General features: G+C 39.0%; 1 pseudogene; it reads left to right on the forward strand.

Annotated features, from left to right (window-relative positions):
• The first annotated feature begins 4,600 nt into the window (after nt 1-4,600).
• On the forward strand, nt 4,601-5,596 carry LOC106008344 (olfactory receptor 2T8-like; annotated as a pseudogene).
• Nucleotides 5,597-6,052: the final 456 nt, after the last annotated feature.

Below are 6,052 nucleotides of genomic sequence, written 5' to 3' on the forward strand. Positions count from 1 at the left end.
TGGGAAGGGTCACCACTCCCCACACCAGAAATCTTAGTATCTGACAGCTGTTATATGAGGACTCTCAAGGTGTTGTTCTTGGCTGAGGAAAAATGTCCATGTTAGTTCAGGTTCCCCTCTTAGGGGTGAGCCACATTGGGTCAATCACCTCATGGGACAGAAGGGCAAGGCCACCTTCTCTACCAAGCCACAAATCATAGTGACCACCAGGAGTTCCTCCCACATAGCTGGGGCCTTAGCTGTGTCTAGACAGCAGTCAGTTTCTCTCTGTGCCCTGTTGTGCTTCCCTTCACAGACTCTGACCTTGAACTTCTCCCCAGCACTTCCCCACTGCTTATCTCTGCACCTGTTTCCCACTCTTGAAAGTGAGCAGCAGCACACAAATATTTCATGGCCTGGCTCAGGCCTGCTGCCCTCTGGCAGTTGCAGCCCCTCAGCGAGAAACCTGGAAACTCCTCAAACCCAAGTGTGTGTGATAGAGAGTGGGACGCATTCCCTGCACCTACCACTTTCACAATCTTTCACTGATCTCAACTCAGGCACCGGTTTCAAGGCCTCTCTTCTTCCTGAGGCAAGACTGAATGTTAGGTCCTTCTGCTCACTAGACTCAGAATTTCCCCAGCCCTCGTCCTCACACCCTTTCCATTTCACAGTTCAATCTTCATCACCTTGGTGTCTTCTCCCCGAATGACAGTGAGGACCCTGTCACTACAGCATTGTCTTGATGAACTCTCGACAGGAGAAGGAAAATATCTTCATTATAAATAACTGTACCAAACTCTTTTTGAAAGTTTTGTTTGCAACTGGAAACAGTATCTATGACATGCTATGTGAAATTCTTAGTGAAGTCAGATTCATAGAGAAAGAAGGCAGAAGAGTGGTTGCCTTGGAGGGGGAGGGAGATGAAAGTCTCAGCGCTGGGCACTGGGGGCGGATGCACATCAGTGCACTTGGGCTTATGGGCTCTGCACTGAGCACATGCTTAATGATTCCAAGAGCCGCACAAGTGAAGTTCATAACCTTCCCCACGTGCACACATGTGTGGCTTCACAACAGACCTAAAATTCACCCAATTTTCAAATTTAGGAGGCTGGAGTCATGGAGAGGACCGGGTTAGGAGAGCTCTGAGGTCTTTCTGGAAAGCGAGTTGGGATTCTGTGCAGTTGGGTGGCATGGGGAGGCCACATAAGGCAGGGTGTGCAAAGCACACTGTATGGAAATGAAGAATACATTCCAGAAGGGAAGTGTGCTTCCATAATGCTGAACATGAAGCAAGTAACTGAAACCATAAGAACTGTGCTGCAGCTACAATTATGTCACTCAAGAGATATACCTAGGGATCATGTACTTCTATTGCAATACATTTTCCCTTCATAGTCTGGATTTAATTTTGGAAAAGATGTGTCAGTGCAGACAAAGGGAAAGCCCTTGCTGCCACCTGGGTTAAACTGGACCATGTCACAGTGCACGAATTCACTCCCATGTCTCTGCAGGTGTGGGCATATTATCCAGCAGCTAGCATAGATCTAGCATTAGCAGATCTGACATGATGATGCCCTTCACAGTATAGCTTCTTATGGGACTGGAAAATAAGGTAGCCAGTTGCATGGTATAACAAAGAAGTCAGATGTATTAAGTCCTTGCCTAGTTGAAGTTGTATATATGTGGAAACAGTTCTAGTTACAGCAAAGCATCACTAAGGTGAATGTGTGTATCTAGCATTATCACCTTTCATCCAGGGAGAGCTAAGAAAATCAGTATTATTTTCAGTGTGCGATTCTGTAAAGCCAAACTAAATTTATAAACATCTCTAGAGTTAGTCATATTTCCATGTGAAGACTCAGTGTCTCCTCCTACTAGACCTGATTAGTTGTTTGCATGGTATATAAGAAAGTCATCCTGCTTAATCAATGAATTCCAGGGAAAATGTTATGAATTTGATAGCTTTCAATTTGACCTTGTTATAGACACATAATTTCATAACCAAGAATCTAGCTTTTTTGTCACCATTGTTTTTAGTGAAAATATTATTTACAACTGTATAAAATGGAGCTGGGACAGCAAAATCTTAGCAGCAAAGTGGTTAACCAAATTGAAAATATCAATGCACAAACATTACAGTATTAAAGCATATATGTTGCACATAAAATACAGCACAGAACCAAGAGTTGCACTGTGCTCATTAATGCTTATCAGAAGAGGTGATTAAATTTGCTCTTCCCAGAAGCAGGGGCAGAGCTCATTCCCACAGCAATCCCTACATCGCTGTCGAGTTATCTTCTTCTGCTATTCACATCTCTGTCAGCACTTACAATGTGAACACTCATTCACAAGGAAACTAGTATTTTCTTTTCACCAGTGAAAGGTACATTTAGAAGTTAGTTTCTTTTAAGAAGCAATATTTAGTTGAAAGCCCAAAGGATGAAGATCATCAAGGTTAGGAGTGTTCAAATATTTAAACAGTAAAACCAGACTTAAAGCTGCTATAATAGTGACAGGCTTTGGATTTGGTTGATCCAGTTTACATTTAATACAAAACTACAAATATCCTCTTGTTTGTAACAACTGCAGTTGTCAATATATTTTTCTTTTCAATATAAAATTATACTTTAAGAAGATCTACACATACAAAGTTGTCTTTAAAAACTGTCATATGAATGTAAATGCTTTGTTTAAAACAATGTATACAATGAAGCACTACTCTGCCATAAGGAATGATAACCTTGAGTCATTTGTAGGGAAATGGATGCACATTTGGACCACAATGTTAATTGAAGTCCTCAGACATATGAGCTTCAAAATCATATGGTTTCTCTTATATGAAAAACTTAATATACATATAAAGTACTAAATAAAAAGATGTTTTGTAGACAGACTAATAAATGTTTGTCAGTTTGATTCAGAGCAAAAAAAGAAAGCTAACACAAGGTTAAATTTGATACATAAAATAAATGACATTTAAAAACTTGCAAAGATAAATTTCCATTGTCTGATGTCCTTTCTGGTTTCCTTTTTCAGAATGCTGTAGTTTGCAATCTAGAGGTCCTTTATTTTTTAATTAGGTTAATTCCTAACTAAGCATTTAATTTTTCTTGGTGCTATTTGAATGGTATATTTTTCCAAATTCATTTCTCTGTGTTCATTGTTAGTGTACAGGAATGCTGTTGATTTTTCTGTGTTGATTTTCTATCCTGCAACATTACTGAACTTTTACTCTGCCACAAAGAATGATAAACTTGAATCATTTGTATAAAAATGGATGTACTTTGAGATCATAATGTTAAGTAAAATATATCAGACACTCAAGCTTAAATATCACATGGCTTCTCTTATATGAGAAAGCCAAAGTAGAAACAAAGAGCAAAATAAAAAAGGGATAATAGAAGGTAAGTAGATAGACCTTTTTCAAAAGTAAAGGGGATCAAGAGATGGAGAGAGGGGAAGGAAGGGAAGGGAAAAGGATGAAAACAGGAATGAAGATGTGTTATATACATGTACCCATTCCCACAAGAAATATGTACATTATATGCCAGAAATGTTCTAAAGAAGTATAAACACTTTAAAAAACCAGCATAGAAAGGGAGCCTCATATTGTCTTGTCATTTAATTTTTATCACTACCAAACACACCTCAAAGAATCTTCTTAAATAATTTCCTACTTGGTTAAAATTTTAATGTGTTTACTACCCTGCCCCAAAGACATTTATGACTTCAAATTACTTTACACAGTTTGCTGAAGCATGAATTCTACTATTTTGTAGATTAAACATTCAGTAATACAATGCTTTACAAAAGAAATAAACTTGAATGTTCAAGATTTTTCACTCATAATGTTGGATTAGTTGCTTTTTATGATAGCTTAGCACACATTGTAGAATATGTTAATTTTGCTTTTGGTGAGTTAACTAAAAATAAGATGCAACTGAGAAAACTCACCATTGGCATGTGAATAAGCAATGTGGAATAAACTAAAAGAGTAGTAACACATCAGAATACATTCTGATTTAGTAGATTGATAAGCAGAGATTTTAAAATGAAACTTTTACAATAGCAGTGCAGATATTCATTTGCCTTATAAAATATTTGTAAGTGCAATATATACTTTAAAAAAGGAAATGAAAAGAAATCAACTTGCTGGTTGAACACTACAAAAAAACAATTTAAAAAACAAAACCTTATTTTCTGTTTGAGAAGCCCCATTTTATATATTTTTTTAAAAATAGATTTGATTCATGTTCTAAGGATAATGACTACTTATGATATGAGGACAGCACAAATGTAAAAAATGAAATAAGTAAATAATTTCTTTCTCTTTCAATTATATTCGTATCACAGAGGGCAGAAATGACACTTAAATGCAACCTGCATTTCATCAAGAATTTGTATTCATTATAGTAATTCACATTTTAGATGAGAAGTATATATCTTGAAAAGATTAGAAAATAAACAAAGTTAAAGCTAATATTAGAGATAAGATAAAACATTTTGCAAAAATCATAGGAAAGATTTGAAGTAGCTTTCAGCATGTTGACACAAATAATTTTTTTGAGGTTATGTATAATAAAGTCAATTTTCCACATGAAGCATTGCAATACTGAGGTATCTCTTATCTCTTTTCCACTGTTAGTGTCAATTCTCTCTGAAATCATGGAGCATGGGAACACCACCTCAGATTTCATTCTTATAGGCCTCTTCAACCACACCACAGCCCATCAGATTCTCTTTGGGGTTGTCCTAATAGTTATGATCTCCTCCCTCACAGGCAATGGGCTCATGGTACTCCTGATTCACCAGGACTCCCGGCTGCACACACCCATGTACTTCCTGCTGAGCCAGCTCTCCCTCATGGGCCTCATGCTGGTCTGCACTACTGTGCCCAAGATGGTGGCTGCCTACTTGACTGGAAACAAGTCCATCTCCCTGGTTGGATGTGGTCTTCAGATGTTCCTGATCCATATGCTGGGAGGTGGAGAGTGCCTTCCTCCTAGCAGCCATGTCCTATGACCACTATGTGGCTATGTGCCACTCACTGCAGTATGCCACTCTCACGAGCTGGTCGTTTTGTCTGAGAATAGTTTTAGGGTCCTGGCTCCTGAGGGCAGCTGATGGCCTCATGCAGGCTGCTGCTTCCCTGAGCTTCCTCTTCTGCAACAGACACGAGATCAATCATTTCTTCTGTGAGGCCACCACACTGGTGTGGTTGGCCTTCAGTGACAGCTCTGCTTTGGAGTATGCCATGTACATCTGCTGCGTGCTGATGCTCCTCATCCCCTTGTCCCTCATCCTGACATCCTACAGCCTGATCCTCACTGCTGTCCTGCACATGTGCTCTGCAGAAGCCCACAAGAAGGTCTTTGTCACCTGCTCCTCCCATTTGGCCATGGTGGGACTCTATTATTGTAATGCCATCTTTACCTACATGAGACCCATATCCTACAGGTTAGTGAACCATGATAAGGTCATGTCTGCATTCTATGCCATCTTCACTCCCATGTTGAACCCTGTGATCTATAGAATGAGGAACAGTGATGTGAAGGGAGCCCTGACCAAGTGCCTGACCCAGTGCTGCCTTCACTCAGCATTAAGGATGTGCTGATTGAGCTGGGTTTGTTGGTGCATGCCTTTGATCCCACCACTCTGGGAAGCTGGGGCTGTACCATCACAGTATGTAGTCCAGAATGGGCAAGTCATTTACTAAAAAATACATAAAAATAATATAGAGGTTTGAGTGTAGCATAGGGTGAAAACCTTGAGTTCAATCTACAGTACTGCCAAACACCTCCTCAAAACTCAATAATTTTTACGAAGTGATTTTTTTGGAAACCTCATAGCAGAAAAATGTACCACAGCCTACCTTCAACCATTAGATTTTTTTCCAAGGTGCTATTTCATGCCTGAAATTGCCATTAATACCAGACTCTATAATTTAATAACCTTTTTGTCTTCACTATGTATATGTAACTATTAAACACAGTGGCCATAATATTTTCAGCTTGAGGGGCCACCGAAAAAGCAACACAAATTTATTATCCTTCTGAATTTCACAGATGCA

Source organism: Heterocephalus glaber, unplaced genomic scaffold (genome assembly GCF_053883595.1).
Source record: "Heterocephalus glaber isolate CG9 unplaced genomic scaffold, H.glaber_assembly_v1.0 deba00001461, whole genome shotgun sequence".
Taxonomy (NCBI): Eukaryota; Metazoa; Chordata; class Mammalia; order Rodentia; family Bathyergidae; genus Heterocephalus; species Heterocephalus glaber.